Genomic DNA, 20,076 nt, shown 5'->3' on the forward strand with positions numbered 1-20,076 from the left:
CTTTCATTTCCTAAGTGCTAATACAGTCTAAGAAAACTCCTCCTGCATTATTGTGGGGTGGCAGGGGCCTGACAATCGAATAACTAATCAAAGATACTGTTGTGGGAATCTTCCTTTCATGCATGTCATTTCTCATCATGTATCTTATTGAACAATGTGGTAGCATGAGGAATACAGATTTTCCAGCTATCAAGGAGTAGTTCTAGAAATAGGGTTCAGCTGTCAACTTGGCAAAATCTTATGAATATTTTCTGTCACCCATTTCCTTTCAGACCCTGCTCTATCTTTAGTGGGAGATTTTCCATAGACAGGATCAGAGAGTATAAAATAAAGGATATTCAATCTTGCTTTTTCTTTTTCAGGCATGATTAATACTAATGTAAATAAAATAAGAACAAGTAGGGGAAAAAGACTGTTTCGGATGCTATACTAGCCAGGGTTCTTCAGAGAAACAGAACCAGTGAAAGGTAATTTACTATGAATGATTGGGTCACATGATTATGGAAACTGAGAGTCCCACAATCTGCTGTCTGCAAGCTAGAGACTCAGGAAAGCCAGTGATGTAGATCCAGTCCAAGTATAAAGGCCTGAGCACAGGGGGAGGTGGATGGTGTAAGTCCCAGCTGAGGCTGAAGGCCCAAGAACCAGGAGTACCAATGGATGTCCCAGCTCAAGCAGAGAACAAATTCAGCTTTTCTCTACCTTTTTAATTCTATTAAGGTATTAAGACCCTTGATGGACTGGATGATGGCCACGTTGGTGATGGCAATCTTCTTTACTCAGTCTACCAATTCAAATGCTATGCTTTTCTGGAAACACCCTCACTGACACACCTGGAGATAACATTTTACCAGCTATCTGGGCATTCCTTAGCCCAGTCAAGTTGACACATAAAATCAACCACCACAGATGCAAAACAATGTATCCTTTCAGAATCCATGTGTGGGTATATTGAATATGAGTGATACACTCAGATTGCCTTTTAACTCATTGTTCCTTCTTCCTGTTATTTGTTTGTTGTCTCACATTTGTTAATTCTGTAACCATTTATTACTTGTTTTTCGTTTGTTTGCTTGCTTTTTAAGATAAACACAGTGCTATGGACTAGGAGAAAAAGAGATTTGCTGTCATCATCAAAGATCATGCTGCTTTTCTTGAATGGTGCTTCCAAAAGGTATAGAATTGGTTAATTTTATAATGCATGTATTGAAACTGAATGGAACAGTACTATAAGTGTAGGACGGTTGGCTTTCCTAAATGATTTTCCATGCATTTTGTAACCAATTCTTGGCATAATCATTTGACCTATGCTGAAGCCTTAATTTTTGCAATAGCAAAATGAAATCAATAAGGCACAGTGTTTACTTACTTTGTGGGAATATTTGGAGTGTTTTAAGGAAAATGATTTTCACTATTTGAAGAATTTTTAAAATGTTCTGACAGACGATTATATCACTTTTAGCAGATGAGAAAATAAAAGCAGCAAATTTTCAAGTAAATCCTTTACCTTAGACATTTTAATTGGAACAGTGAAGCGTGTATAAGAATGACTTATGTGTTGATGGAGTTTGGATGTGTTGTCCCCTCCAAAACTCATGTGGAAATTTGGTCCCCAATGTGGCAGTGTCGGGAACTGACTGAGTCATGGGGGCGGATCCCTCATGAATGGATTAACGCTCTCCCTGGGGGAGGGGGGATTAATGAGTGCGGTCTCGCTCTATTAGTTCCCGCAAGAGCTTGTTGTATATAGGACCCTGGCACCTCCTCTCTCTCTCTCCCTCTTGCTTCTTCTCGCCATGTGATCTGCTTGTACCCGCCGGCTGCCTGCCAATTCCCGCCATGAGTAGAAGCAGCCTGAGGCCTGTGCCAGATGCAGCTGTCCCAGAATCGTAAGCCAAATAAACCTCTTTCCTTTATAAATTACCCAGTTTCAGGTATTTCTGTTATAGCAACACAAAAACTGACTAAAACTTGTGTTCATCATATGAAGCTGCTTTTATGTAAAGAAACTATTTCATGACATTGAACCAGTTATAAAATATTAAAGACTGCAAGGGCTAAAAAAAGCTAACTCAAAAAACTTAGTTATATTTTGAATTATTAAATAATGAACAAACTATAGATATAAGTATTAGTTTAAATGGCAGACATTCTTTTCACATTTATATAGACTTTCTATTTTTTCATAGGTCAATAATCTGAAAAAAAAATCAATAGATATCTAGAATGCTTATCTTGTGTCACTTTTAAATCAATATTTAAAAATGCACTAGCCATTTTTAGTTTAATAGAAAACAATGTGATTACTAAACTTCCCAAATATCGTAAGCTTATGATGGGAAGAATTAGGAGAAGCAGATTGTCATTGAAATGTAGATACGCTTGTAGAAATTGCTTGTTGGGATGCAGAAATGAGTTTTGATTCTTCACTAACAGCTCTCTATATAGAAAATCCAATCTGTAGTGTAGATATGAAAGAAAATCCCTTTCTTTTTGTTTTTACTTGAAAAGATTTTTATTCACGTAGCAAAAGCTTGAATATGTGTTAAAAAAACTACAACAAAATTCCAAAAAAGCATGTTTTAACCATGAAAAGCTTATAGTTTTCAGGTTGCTTCCACTCTGTATCCTTCATTTCAGCATCTGTAAAAGGAAGATGCTGGGTGATATATTATTTAAGATACTTCAAGATCTAAAGTATATATATTTGTTAGAATGAAGTCTGGATAGATTGATGAATGGATGCGTATGTGATAAAGGAAGTATAACAAAATATTAACTAAGTGGAGTGGTGTATATGGAGGTTCACTGTATGTTTAAACATTGTCATAATAAAATGTTGGAAAATGTAATTTTGATTAATAATACTCTACAGTTACATACTGATATATAAAACCTGATACATGTATTTACATCATTTAATTTTGCAGTGATACCTTAAGTATTACTGAATTTTTTTCAGCTCCATTTTATAAATGCAACTGAGAAAAGGGAAAGGATTCATCTAAAATCATTCAACTCATTAGTGGGAGAATTTTTTTAACAGCTCCTGATTGTTGAAATTAAAATTCAAATTAAGCATTAACATATACATTCCCTGTGCAAAGTAGTTCATACTTATTAAATGTGCACAGCAGCACAATGATGACACCAATCAGTTTTACAGCATGTTACAGTTTACAAAACAGTTTTAGATATGTTGCCCCATTCAACCAATAAAACAAAACTGTATGATAGGTCAGGCAGGAAATATTGTTACCAATATGTCATCGATGAGGCCTCTCAAGCCATAGAAATATCATGATTTGCTCAATGAACTAGTCCATTTCTATTGTTTATCACAAAATACACAGAACTGGGTGATTTATAAAGAAAATGGAATTTATTGCTTACAGTTTCAGAGGTTGGGAAGTCCAAAGTCCGGGGAACATATCTGGTGAAGGTCTTGGTGGTGGCAACATTGATACAGGGTACCACATTTTGAAATTGTGGAGCAGAGAGAGCAGAGAAAGAGGAAGGTGGTGGAAGCAGAGAGAACAAGAAAGAGATAGACTCTTCACGGTCCCATTTCAAAGCCCTCCAAGCCATGCCCATGACCACCATTTTAAATCCATTCACTACAGCATAGTCCTAAAATCTAATCACCTCTTCAAGGCTCCACCTTTCAATTACCATAATAGGATTTCCCACCCTCTTAACAGTCACACTGAGGGCCAAGTTTCTCATACATAAAACTTGGGGGACACAATTCAAGTTTCAGTTAGGTTTGGGGGGACATGATTCAATTCGCTACACTCAGGGCAACAGAATCAGTAAAAAGCAGATCTGGGCCTAGAATCTTGGTTGTCTATGTCCTGCTGGAAACGTGAAAACTAAGAAATAAAAGATATAGACTTTACTTACAAGCAACTAACATCAAATTGGTGAAATATGTTTTATGAAGTAACTAGAAAATAAATAACACATTAGCAAATACTATCTTGATTATGCAAAAACCCACATACAGAAACTTTACACTAAAGAAATTCAAATTAAGAGGAAAGACTGCTATTACTTCTAGGTGACTGATCTTAAAATTTCTGACATTGTTGTTCATTCCAAAAAATTTTAGATGAAAAACGTTTTATTCTTTATGAGTAGTTCTCAAATTCTTCAGCAAACGTGATGGTATAGTAATGACCCTTCAGTCTTCTAAAAAGTGAATGTTGTACTCATAAACCTGAATAACCCCCTTTTTTGTATGTAGGACCAAATTATAAATGGTCATATTGCCCATCTTCATGACCTCAATCTGGTCAACTTGTTCTTAAAAAAAATGTCCCTATGAATGTATCTGCACTAGCAGAGCTTGAATACTTAAGAACTTACAGTGACTTTGAACAATGAAAAATTATAATAACAGAACCCAAATAAAAATAATTATTTCTACACATGCAATAAGAAAATGCTAGTTTGGGATTAAGGAATTAAATTACATGGTTTGGCTTTATTTTCCTGTGTTGATACAACCTCAAATTGTCGGAGCAGAATTTTCAGTGAAATATATGTTTTCCATTGTGTAGTGTCATGGAGAAGAGAAAAAATAAAAATAATAAAACTAAAATGTTAAGTATGGCAAAATAAAAGTATATGGTCAATTTCAATTAGTCCATTTATTAAGATGTTATTATTGTATAAAATTAAAAAAGAAATAAGGGTGAGTTAGATTTTCTCTGGTGTCAGTATATACAAATTTGATTCTGTAAAACAATCTATTTGCCAGTGTTCAAAATATTGAAATGTTTAATTATTTATACGAACAAAGCACAATACCTACATAATAAGGCAAAGTCATAGATGCATAATAGAAAATGTTAGGTAATTATATATATCATTAACACATTGTATTTGAATCTGAATAAGGAAGTTAGAATATAATACCATAAAAAAAATCCTTTAAAATTACAAGACACATTGAGGCTCTAAGAAGAATGCCCCTTAGCAAGCCTGCATAAAACCATTGGAGATTTTCTTTCCTCCTAATTTCTTCTTTAATCCATGGCAGAAGGTAGATCACGGGCACCTTAAAAGTCTTAGGTCAAGGCACTAGTTTCCACTTTCCTAATCACTTTAATTGAATGTGTAGTGTGTGTATGAAACTGTAGTTCTGTCCAGAGGTGGCTTGTCAAGCCATGTTTTCATTGTAATTACCTGATTTGAACAGCTTTAATCATATTTACTTTTGAAAGTCAATTGTCTTGCTCAGACATGGTTAGTTGAAGTCGGGAAAAGTATTCAACGTCCACAGGCAGAAAGCCTAAAAGAAAGAAAAAGAAAAGGGAATACTATCTTCCCATTTGGACAAAAAAAAAAAAAAAAGAAAAAAAGAAAAGAAAGAATGAAAAACTGTCACCTACAAATTACTGTAAACTGACAGATCATATTATTCTTTCACTTCATTACATTTCATCTTCACTTTTACCATTTGATAACACTTTTGGGGAACGAGGCTTATACCTCTTCTTTGAAGCTTTACTTACCTTTGACTCTCACTGGATGCCAGTGATGATGTATCTATTCACAAAAACCCTTAGGAGAGAAAGCTGAAAGCGGACACCACCTCTCCTTTCCATGGTTTCCACTTAGAAAATGTATTTTAAATCTATTTTCCATTATATTTCCGTGTATTGTGAAAACCTTACCAAATTCACATCTCTCATTCTGGATTAAACTTTTGTGGAGAAGCAGAATTTTAAGTGTGATACCTCATGCCACAGATCTTCAGGATTACTATAATCAGTTAACATCTTTTTACAAGTACATATTTGCATTCTGATGTGTTCACATGTAATTAATACAGAGCAAACTACTAGCTCACATCTTGAGATGTTTATCAACAGAGAATCAACTAGCTAGTGGCTTCTTGGTATCGATGTCCAAATGATATTATTAATGGCACAAAGGAGAAGAAAAACAAACAATAGTAAAAGAAAGGAAATTTGTATTACAAAACAAATTTTAGTAAGCGTATATAAAACTGTAGGAGGATCTGATGGGAAGCATTTGAAACAACTGGACCATTTTTGTATACAGCAAGAAGATATCCTACATAACAGTAGCCAAAAAAAAGGAAACAAACGAGGAATTTCAAAGTAAAACTGGCCCCTATGATATTCCAGTTATCTATTGCTGTGTAACAACTCCCAAACCTAGTACTTAAAACACCTACCATCATTTAATTATTATATTTTATAGTTTGGTGAGTCAATTGTCCTCAGCTAAGGGGTCCTGCTTCTTCCATGCATTTGCACTCTGACGTTGTCTGGAGCTCAAGCTGTCTCAAAAGCTTCTTCACTCACACGTCTGGGATGTCACCTGGGGCTGTCGACCAAAACACCTACATATGGCAGTCACACATGACCTGGGCTTTTTAGCGTCGTGGCTCAGTTTCATGAGCAAGCATCTCAGGAGCTGTGTGTTGTCTTTAACGACCTAGCCTCAGAACTCACATCAAATAGCATCATTTCTGCTACTGTCACTTTCTTATCTTTAATAAAGGGGAGGAAACACTGACACTACTTCTCAATGGGAAGAGTGTCGACCTCACATTGTAAAAAGTGCATGCGGGTTGGGAGATCATGCTGCAGCCATGTTGGGTAACACAAACTACCGTAAGTCCTGAAGGCTGATCAGGTTTGTAATTTAATTTCCTATCAGATAGTGCAAGTGAGCGTTAACTGAGAGATAGAAGAGGCAATTTAAAAGCTGAGCAAACGGTTATAAAGTTCAACAAGTACTTGGAAAATATAGATCATTGAATTTTTTTAGCCTTACTAAGAACTTTGCATTTCTTCTTTTTTTCCACATAATTGGAAATTAATTCTGAAAAATTTTGCTTTATTCTTTTTGAGGCTACTTTATTAGATGCATACAAGTTCAGGATATTTTTATTTACTTAGTATTTTCTTCTTTATCCATATTAATTTATTTCATCTTAAAGCCCTTTAGTTTAATATTAATAATTGCTATGATAGCTTATCTTTTCTTAGCATTTGCCTATTATAACTTCTTCCATTTGTTTTATTTTTACATTTTCTACATAGTTCTGATTTGTGTCTCTTTTAAGAGCATAGAACTGGATTTACTGTTTTAAGTAATTTTTGAAATCCAAGCTAATATCCACCCTTTTGAACAGGTGAGTTTAGCTCTTTTTTATTTATTGTGATTATGGTGTATTTCAATTTATATTTGCTGTGTTTTTCTGTTTGGTAAATATTTTATTCTTTTTTCCTTTCCTGGTGTGGAAGCTACAGATTACATTTCTGTTGTTTTAATGGTTAGTGTTAAATGTTTGACATACACTTATAGGTAGAAATTTTTACACAAAAATCTAAAATCATTCTAAACTTCTATTCTTTTACGGTATAGAACTTAGCCTGCTTCAATTTCCACTTAGCACATTCTGAATTAGCAATATTAATTAAAGTGTTAATGTCTTTTTAAGTCAAATATTCATTTTCAAACATTAATAATTCTTTTAATTTATTAAAATATTATCTGTTTCTGAGCTCACTGATTTTTCTAGAAATCCATGCCTGTTATTTAATTTATATTAAAGAACATCCTGCAGTAATTCTCCCACCAATAAAATTCCTTTGTCTTACTATATCTGAAAATGTCTCTATTTTACAGCCAGCATTGCAGAATAACTTAAGTTCTTGTCTGATAATTATTATTCTATTGTCCTTTGGCATCTATATATGCTGATGAGATGTCTGCATGAAGCCAAATTATTTTATCTGAATGTAATTAATCTTTTTCCCCTCTAATAAATTTTAAGATTTTTTTCTCAATGTTTTATTATTTCAATAACAAATGCCTAGAGGCAGATTTATTTTTGTTCAAACTATCTGGTACTCAAAATGCTCTTTTCATCTGAGGATCCATATCTTTCTTCAAGTCTGGAAAAATTCCACCCATAATCTCTCTAAATCTCTTCAAATATTTACATTCTAATGTTCCCCATACTGTTTTATTCCAGATATCCTATTTGACAACATAAAAGTTAAGACCATAGGTTCTGGATTCTAATAACTATGTTCAGTTCTGTCAATTTTTTTTCTTTTGTATTTCAGTTTTCTCATCTATTTTCAGAAGAATGTTTCTACGTCATTGGTATGTCCCCAATAAAAAACTCCTTTTGAATAAACATATCCTATTGTGTAAAATCCAACTCCTGGTCTAGCATTTAATATCCTATATAGAATCTGTCCCAACTAAAACTTTTAAACCTAACTTTCCATTAATCTGATATTCAGAGTTTTTGTTCAAATCAAACTGACCTATTCATTGTCTTCTGACTTTAACATGGACTTTTCCCTTGCCATATATTTTTGAAAGTTATACCCTCTTCTTAGAAATACTTCACTTCGCTTGCAAGCATCCTACTCTTTCTCTGCTGTCTGGCAGGTTTTCCAATTTTTCCACAAAGAAAAACCAACTTGAAAGAATTTGTGCCAATTCTGAATTCCCTTAAGACATTATGTGTTGTAACAGAATGCATGTGTAGGATTGATATTTGCAGATTGTAGAGCCAGATTGCTTTAATTTGAGCCCCAGATCTCCTACTTATGAGATATAGAACCTTGAGAAAGTTATCTAACCTCTGTGTGCTTCACTTTCCAAATCTCTACAATGGTATTAAGAAAAGAACCTTCCCTTAGCGTTATGGTGAACGTTAACAATTTAATATATGTAAAAGTCTCTTAGAATAGTAATGTGTAATTTGGTATTGGTATATTTTCTGATTTTTCAACATTGGAGATCCCTATCTGTCACATTTTAGGTGAAAACTTTTTTTCCACTTCTGAGGATTATTTCCAAGCAGAGGGGGTATAATTGGTTGTAGTTCCTGACCTCTCTGCTTTTCTTTACTCACTTTGTTCTAGTGGATATGGAGTGACAAATTTTCTTTTTGGAGCTTAAGTTGCCACAAAGAACAAGCATTTTGCTTTTCCATTCTCCAGAAAGTTCCTACCCCTTTGTAGGGATGGGGGTTGAGGGGGAGGCCACCACTAGTTATCGTGGCCATAATTGGGTCAGTAAATACATCACATTCTGAAAGTTGCGTATCTGGTCCATTTGACTCTTACACTTAACTATGCTTTCCATCTTAGCCTTTATCAATAATAAAGTTAATTTTGGGGGTACATGTGCCATATATTTGTTTTACTTCTCAGTGTTTTAAAAACTCACGAGTACTCCTTTAGAGACTCTACCACCTCAGTACCTTGATGATATTCGATGCTAAATAAATATTTGCTAGGGCCAATGATAACTGTTATGGTTCTACACCAGATGAGAAATGTTGGATTATACTTAAATTAAATGAACTTAATTTAAAAATCCTACATGACTAGATAAAGAATGTATTCCAGAGCCTATTATCAACAAATCAAACTTTAAACTAAAAACTGAAAAATCTATGAGGTCTTGGGCAGCAGCAGATAAGACTTCAGGGACAGCTGGATGGCAGTGTTATTGATTTTAAAAACTCCTCAATAGATTTATTTGATTAATGCCCTTCACACCATCTAAATCAAATCTATCCAATCTTGGCATTTCACTTTATATGGAATAACAATGGAATTTTAGATGAGATGCCAGCTTGAAGAAGCATTGGCTGAACCGGCTGAAAGAGGTGTTGAAGTATCGACACGATGTACTATTTCAACCCTTAGGCATGCCACGAGTTAGCACAGAATAAACTGCACCGTGGACCTGAGTTACTGGCAAACTACTTTTAATCATGAGCTATTAGTGGATGAAGCCTGCAACTCCTTCCATTTGCTTCTCTTACAGCAGTGTAAAATAGAGCGTGCCTAAAGGGTGCTGACTTTTACATGTGTGTTTCATGGAACCAAATCTTCATGGATAAGACTAGCAAAATGCTCAGAATCTTGGGCTTGTGTTTTTTAATCTGTCTTTTATTTTTAATATAGCAGAAGTGTAACTGAAATTAATCAGTATTTTCATATAGTCTTCAACAATGACAAAAGAAAATCACTGATACACCATATTATAAAATGGGAAACACTTGACTTTTGGTATGGCTGTAAGCCCCTAAATCAGTAAGAACCATTTAGGAAATTAGAAACCACTCTATGTCTTAACAGCAGGGGAAATTCAATGTTGGGATTTCCAAAGATGATGCAACAGCTGAGGAGACAAGGAGGGGATAGTGAATCAATCCAAATACTGACAATAGATGAAAGAAGCCTGGAGACATAAAGGAGTTGTGGTCTTGACAAAACCCAGGACTCAGAGCAGTAACTGGGACCTTGAAACAAGGGGGAGTCTGTTAGTAGCTGGAGAACCTGGTCCTGTCAGACATATCACACTCTGAAAGCAGAGCAAGAAAGGGCAGATGCCCTGGCTTCTCTTTTTTTCTCTGCTCTCCAGTCTTCCCCTGGCACCTCCAATTAGCCTGGTATATGGGAAGTGACCTATATAGGAATCTGAAAATATTCTTCCCTGAGACAAAGACCAAAGCAGGAGATAGACAGAGAATGCACATGAGATCAAACAGGAAAATGACTCATCTGGTACTCTTTGAACATCATTGTGATTTAGGTAAAATTTATGCTTGTATGAACTTGTGTCCCAGCTATGCTGAATCATAGATAGTTTCCCAAACTATGCTGGGTCTTGACTCTGTGCCTTTGCCTCAGGTGTTCCCTTACCTGAAATGCCCCTTTCCTCTCCATCCACCTGGTAGATAGCTACTTTTCTTTTAAGATTTGCCACTCCAAGGCCTTTCCTCACCACCCATTCCTCTTCCTGCTAGAATTAGACACATCCTGTTTTCTGCCACATCGTACTTTCCCTACCTATTGTAGCGCTTTGTCGTTATAGTTAACATGTCTTCCTAAATGGCAAGTGCAAGAGAAAAAGGGTTTATTTATTTTTTGTTTCAATGTCTAAAGCCCTTGTCACAGTGCCTGGCTTGTAATTCTTTGCATAAATAGTTAATGAGTGAGCAAATGGTGAGAAAGATGGTTGATGGGGTCCCAGCTGATCTAAGGAAATATTTGCTAGTGTCTGGCCTTGGCAGTCGAGTGTTTCATCCCCATTCCAACTCTTCATTCCCTAATTGGGATAAATTTCAACTACTTTATTAATTAATTGCAAAGATGACAAAATCATTTTCTTTATTCATAGATTCTTTATTAAGCTCCTACTTGATTTCAAAAAAGTATTTTAGGAGCTAAGGTAACTTGAGGAATTTAAATGAATCTTGACTGATCTGATCTCAAACCATTTTTTTTTTTTTTTTGCACAGGCCAGCATCCATATATATTAAAATAATCTATATTCTGATTAATATATTCAGGTATGTAACTGATTATCATTATTTTTCTAAAATTACTATCCAATAAGCAGATCACAAGTTGGTAAAAAGTTTATATGTTTGTTTTTTTCTCTAATGCAAAATTAAACCTACAAGCTAGATTGCTTTTTTTCACTGATTGAGAGAAAAACAGTCAACTGAGCGACTAAAATTACACTGACAAGATAACATTGTTAGTATAGTATTTTATACTACAGGATTTTTCTTTTTATTATCTCCTACAATGCAGTAACATCTGATTTCACAAATGAATGTGCGAATGAGTGGGAAGTTCTTTTTTTAAGACTGCAACTATCTATAAATAGATGGGTAAAGATATCCTACAAGAATTATTGAGATCGGGGTGGGAGTTTTGTGTGTGTTTGTTTGGAAGATGAATAAAAGAAGTAAAGCAAGAGCCTAGTTATTATCTACGTGCAGGAAAATATGCATGGACAAAGACCCTATAATGTTTTTATTTCAGTTAATATGTGTTTGAATTTATCACCTCGCTCACACTCTTTAAATTCAGGAGTTATTCAATGACACTTTCCTGTATGTGATGGTTAATTTTATGGGTCAACTTGACTGGGCCATGGGTCCCCAGATATTTAATCAAACATTATTCTGATTGTGACAGCGAGGATGTTTTGGGATGAGATTAACATTTTAATCAGTAGACTGAATAAAACAGATTGCCCTTTCTAATGTGGGTGACTTCATCCAATCAATTGAAGACCTAAATGGAAAAAAAAAAAAGCTGACCCTCTCTAAAGTAAGAGGAAACTCCTCCTGACTGACTGCTTGAGCTGCAACATTGGTCTTTTCTGGCCTCAGATTTGAACTGGAGCGTCAGCTCTTTTTGGAATTTGAGCCTGCCTGCTTTTGAACTGGGAATTACATCACTGGCTCTTCTGGTTCTCCGGCTTGCTGACTGCAGATTTTGACGCTTCTCAGCTTCAGTAATTATATGAGCTAATACCTTTTAACATCTCTCTATCTATCTATCTATTTCTTACGTTCTGTTTCTCTGGAGAACACTAACTAATACATATTTTGATACCAAGAGTGGTTCTAGAGGAACAGAATTTTAAGGATGTTTTCTGAATTGTTTCTCAGGATTTTTAAATTGGCTGTTTAATCTGAGTAGATAGAAACTGCTCTGGACTTATTGGTAAGACATTTGCATGTCAGAGGATGAGAAATAAATCCAACTAAAATTCAGGGGCCTTCTACCTCACTTACATTTCTAGGGGTGCGATGGTGTGTGGGATGTGGAGACCTCCCTTCTAAGGTAAAGGACAAGTAGTTTCTTCTGGCCCCTCCTACCACCAAGAAAGAGGCACAATGCCTACTGGGCCTATTTGGATTTTGGAGTCAACACATTCCTCTCTTGGGTGTGTTACTCCATCCCATCTACTGAGTGATACGAAAGGCTACTAGTTTTGAGTGGGACCCAGAGCAAGAGAAGGCTGTGCAACAGGTCCACGCTGCTGTGCAAGCTGCTCTGCCCCTTGGGCCATATGATCCAGCAGACCCAATGGTCCTTGAGGTTTCAGTGGCAGATAGGGATTCTGTTTGGAGCCTTTGGCAGGCCCCTACAAGTGAATCACAGCACAGTCCCATAGAATTTTGGAGCAAGGCCCTGCCATCATCCACAGATAACTACTCTCCTTTTGAGAAACAGCTCTTGACCTGATACTGGGCCTTAGTAGAAACTGAACGCTTGACTATGGGCCACCAAGTTACCATGCAACCTGAGCTGCCATCATGAACTGGGTGTTATCTGACCCAGTGCTTGCTGGGGGTGCTGACAGCAGCACTAGATCATCAAACATAAGGTTGGGCTGATAGCAGCACTCGATCATTAAATATAAATGGTATATACACGATTAGACCTGAGCAGGTCCTGAAGGCACAAGTAAGTTACGTGAAGAAGTGGCCCAAATGCCCATGGTTCCTACTCCTGCTACACTGCTTTCTCTCCCCAGCCTGCACCTATTGCTTCGTGGGGAGTTCCCTATGATCAGTTGACAGAGGAAGACAAGGCTAGAGCCTGGTATACAGATGGTTCTGCACAATATGCAGGGACCACCCAAAAGTGGACAGCTGCAACACTGCACCCCTTTTCTGGGACATCCCTGAAGGACAGTGGTGAGGGGAAATCTTTTCAATGAGCATTGCTCTTGGTGCTTCTGAAAGGACGAGTCGACACCAGTTGACGATCCACTGGAGAGAGCTCGTTTATTAGGCGGCACACACACATATATATAGGGCTTCTAGGGAAGGCTGATTGGCTTAAAATACAATCCCTACTTAGAGGGCAACCAGCGCCATGATGGGGTGTGGCCGAGAAGGACTTATGTGATCAGGGTGTGATCCCTTGGGGCATTTGGGTTCTTACAGGTTCCCTTTGCTTGGAAGAAGAAATGGCCCAGACTCTTCAGGGATGAAGGTTTGGGTCAGTCCACTAGGTAAAGAATCAGCTGAGGTACTCGCTGAAGGCAAAGGAAATACAGAATGGGTAGTAGAAGAAGGTAGTTATAAATACCAGCTTCAACCACATGACCAGTTACAGAAATGAGGATTGTAACTGTTCTCTCTGCTGTGTTAAGAATATGTCTCTATGTATATATACTGTACACATATTAAGCAATTATCTTTGTTTTTTCCTCTTGTTCTTTATCATGTCCCATGAGACTTACTGTTAAACTTACCTCATAGTATTTGCAATTTTAAGTTATGGGATATTGAGAGAAGGGTAAATATCACCTAAAGACTTTACCTTTCCTTCTTGGAAAGGAATTAATGCATTTCCAGTTGTACGCAAGATAGTGTATCATGTTAGGTGAAACTATTATGTTATTGTACCATTCGAAAATTAAGTATGATTTAAGGAGATGGTATGGACACCAAGTTGACAAGAGGTGGACTTGTGAAGGTTAGTTTTAGGTGTCAACTTGATTAGACGAGGGAATGCTGAGAAACCTGGTAAAGCTATCTTTTCAGGTGTGTCCATGAGGGTGTTTCCAGCAGAGATTAGTATGAGAGCCTGAGTGGCCTGGGTGTGAAAGACCCACCCTTGATGTGGGTGGGAACCATCCAATCCACTGGAGGTCTGGAGAGAACAAAAGACAGAGGAAAGAGGTGAAGCTCTCTCTGGATCTGCTGGAGCTGGGACACCCTCTTCTCTCCTGTCCGTGGACATCAGAGCTTGAGACTCTTGAACTTTCGGGTTCCAGGACTTACACCAAGGACACCATCAGTTTCCCTGGTTTTGAGGCCTTCAGACTTGGACTGAGCCATGCGACCAGCATCCAGTTTATAGGTGGCCTCTTGTGGGAATTTTCTTCATAATCATGTGAGCTAATTCCCTTAATAAATCCTTCTCATATATTTATAACATATCCTATTGATTCTGTCTCCCTGGAGAACCCTGGTTAATACAGCTGTTTAATCTGAATAGATTTAAAGATGCTAATGACTCTATTTCTAGTAGTAAAGGGAGCACTGATAGTCCATGGCATGATCGGGCAATAGAGATACACAAAATATCACCATTGGATACTCTTAATCAACCACTTAAGAGAAACAAAGATCTAACTAACTGTGCAATGTGATGCTTTTGAACATTTTTGGCAAACTAACAATTACAATGCGATGTCTGGTGGAGCCTATTATTTCTGGATAAAGTGGGAAAAGAAAATGATTAACTCAGTGATTTGAATTCTCAGCTGAAATGCCACATGCCTGACCTAAAAGCTATTATGTGTGCCTTCAAGGAGACCCTGATCTTTAGTTGCAGGTCTGAAACTGCTGAAAATCAAATACAGAGTCTCATCCCGTGATTGGCTGAATTACAGTGCAAGTTGAACTTCCAGCCTTGAGCAGTGTCTACTGTTCAAGTGAGGTCATTAATTGGGAAGGAATGGGATTCTGAAAGCTGGAATATGATAGCCTGTGCCTTTCCCACCACTGTATTTGGAAGCACATGACTTCTCTGGTTTCACAAGTTCACAGCTAGAGAGGAATTTTGCCTAGGATAAATGATACCTCAAGGATCATTCATATCTGATTTCGATAACATTTAGATGAGACTTTAGACTTTAGACTTGGCATGAAGTAAGACTTTAAGGGCTGTTAGAATTGAATAAGTCTATTTTGTATGCAAGAAGGACACAAATTTTGGAGAGCCAGGGAGAAAATGCTATAGAGTGAATTGTACCTCCCTGCATTCATATGTTAAAGCCCTAACCCCCAATGCAATGGCATTTGCAGATAGGGCCTTTTGGAGATTATTAAGTAAAGATGAGGTTATGAGGGTGAGGCCCTCGTAATAAGATTTGTGCTCTTATAAGAAGAAACACCAAGGAGCTCTCTCTCTGCCATGTGAACAGCAGTGACAGCCCTCACCAGAACCGAACTCTGCTGGCACAAAGATCTCAGACTTCCAGCCTCCAGGACTGTGAGAAATACATTTCTCCTGTTTAAGTCATCCAGTAAATGGTGTTTTGTTGTGGCATCCTCAGACTAAGACACTGTACCAATCTACAGGGTTCCACTAGTTTCCATAATGTGCTCCAACAAAATGAGTACAAGCTGTCACTGCCCTACCTTTGTTTCCACTAGCAGCATGAGCTACGTCGTTTCCTGTTCAATGACCTAAACTACAGAAGACATGCTTTTGTAAACCCAATGTTTAAACTAGTTAAAAGTTGGTGTAAGTATTAACATCATTAAAAACCTTCATGCAACAATGCATAACTTAGTATTTACTTGAATCATCCAAAACATGTTTAAATGCCTTACATACATATATCATGACTTGTGGCCTATAGAAAATTTTCACTGGTGACAATTTGTAAGTCAGCTGGCTAACATTTTGGAAAGAACATCCAAAACAATATTTTATGTATATATGTATTTATGCCAGTTTAAGTGTATAAGAAAAAAATATAATTTCCTAGGGGAATGAGATTTTTTTTTTTTGACCGGTAAGGGGATCGCAACCCTCGGCACGGTGTGGCCCGCACCACGCTCAGCCAGTGAGCGCACCGGCCATCCCTATATAGGATCTGAACCCATAGCCTTGGCTCTACCAGCGCCACGCTCTCCCAAGTGAGCCATGGGGCCGGCCCAGGGGAATGAGATTTTTAAAGAATCATGTAAATCCAGTAAATCATCATCACATATGAATTAAAGTTTTGACAGTTTACAAAATCTGCAACTTCTATATCTTATTCTGCTATTTATAATTTTTATCTGACATACAGTTGCTGCTTTAAGATTTTGATCTTTCCCAATGGTATTTTTATTTCTAAATTCCCGTTCTCTCTATTAAATACACAAGCCAATGTTACTCATATAAAAGATTGCACTTCCCCTGGAAATTTGTTTCTAGGCTCTTCTATTTTATCAATTCTCTATTCCAATTTGATCTACGAATTTTATCCTTAAGTCAAAAGATTTGACAAATGAAGACATTTGGGGGATAAGATTTAAGTAGCAATACAAATATTTTGAAATATTTAACAGTCAAAACTTTTTAATCATTTTTTCCAAAATGTGTAAAACAAGCAAACATACTTAACAAAATAGCAATAGTAAAAAGTCAGTGTACTAAACAGAGACAGTCAACAGCTGGTAGAAAATTGAATTGAACTTTGTCCAGAGACAATAGAAAAAGGAAATTAAAGGCTTCAAATTGCTTATAGCATGCTAGAATAAATCCAAATGCATTTTGGGGTCATTAAAACATCTTGAATAATTTTCCAAAGATTTTTGGTTCAAGCAGCCTGAAAAGAAGATTTTGCCAAACACTGCTTTCCTCTCATTGTATTTCATGAGAAATTTAATCCATATGTTTCTGATTCATTTATAATTGAGTCATCCAACAGTTCTTGTGCAAGAGCTATTTGATTTCTAAGACATCATTTGAGCCTTTTATAGAAATTTGCTCTTTCTCTTTGAAGTTTTACAAAACTGAAAATACTTGACTTGGTGTTCTAAACTGAGATTTTAAGTTTTTGTAACAATTAATAGAATCTCAGATTTTAGATGAGGTATTAAATATAATCTATCCCAATATCCAACCCAAAGTAGAATATCTGTAAAAATCTTTCACAGATAAAAAATTCTTGATCATTTGCAGTGATAAATTTCAGAAGAAATCTTATCCATCAACTTTCATCCTTTTTTGTTTCTATCACAATTCTTTGTCATTCATAATATAAAGCCAAGTGTGTGGGTGTGTATGTGTGTATGTGTGTGTGTATGAATTATGACTTAATTCTCTTTCTAGAGTCTTTCTTGGTACCCTACTGCTACCTTGCATTGATTTTGATAATTTTGGGATTTACATCAGTGTAAACAAACTGTATTGAGTTTGAAACACTAGTTTACCCAAGAAGAACTTTATTAAAATTTTTTTTGTTTGTTTAAATAATGTGAATCTTTACACGAACTTTTTGTAGTACTCTCTTATATAATAGATGTAGGTCTATTTTATTTTATTTTATTTTGCCTAAATATTCCAACTTAATCTAAACTATACTCCAAAAGTAACTATTACTTCCAAAATTTATGAGTGGAAACTAAATTTCAGAGAATTAGTTAGTTTCAATGAGCTCACATGAACTGGTTAGTAGTTCTTGTATTCAAGCTCACGTTGCCATAGCTTTTACTTCTACATTGAACTGAATCCTAGTTAAAATCCCAGAACCTGACCTAAGGTCTTTGTCTCCATGAAGTTCACATAACAAAGCAAACTGAATTTTTATAAACTTACATATTTACTGCTTCAGAATTGTTGAATTATGTATTAGGTCGAGTCACATGAAAGTACAGTTTTTGTCAGCCCCAAATGCTCAATATCTTCAATTTTATATGATCCAGTTTAAGGTATAGATATACTTGCCTCCATATTTACATCATTTTGTAGTGGTTTTGATGTCAGAGGTAGGATCTGAGAGGGCCCAATGGTCGGCCTCAACCCACCCCATCCTCTTACCAGGTTCCTGACTCTGCCACAGGAAAGAAGAATTCAGGAGCAGAGTCACAGTAGAAAGTGAGAAGAGGTTTAATGTAATGAATAAGAGATACAGACTTCACACAGAGAGTGCAGCCTAGCTCCAGAGACAGAAGTGCCCGCACCAAGTTTAATACAAAAGTAAGAAATACACACTTAAAATTCAGTACAGAGTGCAGGCTGGCTCAAGAGAGTGAGCAGCCACCTGCTAAAATTATGTTTGATACAACGTAAAATATACACACCCCAGCCAGTGAAGTGCGGGTTGGGCCGCAGGAAAGTGAGCAAGAACAATCCTGCCTTCTGCTGAGATTTGGCTTCCACAGTTTTGCTCTCTAATGAGTATTCAATTAAGGGGGTGGCTTTCAGTTATGCAACATAGGCTTGCACATGGGCAGTTGGTCGTTGTTTGGAGCACATTCATTGGTCAAATCCTATCACATGCACCAGGAATATTCACGAATATTGTGTGCTCTCTAGCGCTTCTAGTGGAAGATCATTTGAAGGATAAATTTTACTTTACTGAGTATGCCTGGCTACCAGGGTTATATAACCCCTCTCTACTGAGCGTGCCCAGCCACCGGATTTGCATAAGCCAGCCCTTTGTGGTCTGATTTTCCCCGCGTTGGTGCAGAAAATAAGTCTAACTAGGAACAGTAACCTTTCTCTAGGGGAGGGCCTAGAACAAAGGCCTGAAACCATGAGAAATGGCTTGTAATCCAGAGGTATGTCCTGTAACCTGAGCCCAAGGAAACTGAGCAACTCCTGTCTCAGTTTCTTAAAAAATTAGAAAGGAATAAGTAACAGACATTTGTCTAAATGTAAGTGCTTAACTGAACAGATAATCAAACTCAAGTACAAATTATGCAGGGGATACCAGGCTTTGGAATTTTTTTCTCCTCTAAATTAACTTTATTTATTGAAAGCCAACTATGTGACATGCAAGAAGTGGGTCTAGTCCTTGGTATTCAAAGATGAGTAAGTCAGGTTCCCCTTTCACAGAGTGTTCAAGGTTTTTTTGATGGAGGTTATTCTCTCTTTTAATGTTTGTATTTATTGTTTATAATGCTCAAGTATTCAAATCTCTACTCCCTGACTGTATTTCCATCTTTTTTCTTTGAGGTCACTCTTAGTTCTCTTAATCCTTGGGTTTCCCAGTGGTTTTCTAGTTGAGAATGTGACTTCTCTCAGCTTCTTTTAAAAATACCTCTTTTAATATTTTAGTTTTTGGTTTTCATGACAGGCATTGAAATCTCTATACTAGAAATCATTGAGCTCTGAATTCCAGTTTCAAACTTAAGTGTATGTTATTGCTCAAATTATCTGATTAATCATCAGAACTTTACAGCATCCTTAGAAAAATATTATTGCCCGTCCCAATAATAGTGTTCAAACAAAATGTCTAAGTAGTAGAATATTTAAAAAGAGACAAGATATTATCCTACTAGCTATAATTATTAAAATATTGATATTTATGGTGCAGACGACACCATGCAGAGGGTTGAGATCCCCTTACTGGTCAAAAAAAAATATATTGACATTTAAAATTAATTTAATCATATCCTTCACTCAGTATCTATTGAGTGCCCACTTTATTAGTGGCAGAAAGAAGTTGCAATAGAAGTCTTGAGACACTCTTACATTGATGAGCTATTTTAAGGGAGTATTTGATACTATAAAA

This window comes from Cynocephalus volans, chromosome 5 (assembly GCF_027409185.1).
Source record: "Cynocephalus volans isolate mCynVol1 chromosome 5, mCynVol1.pri, whole genome shotgun sequence".
NCBI lineage: Eukaryota > Metazoa > Chordata > Mammalia > Dermoptera > Cynocephalidae > Cynocephalus > Cynocephalus volans.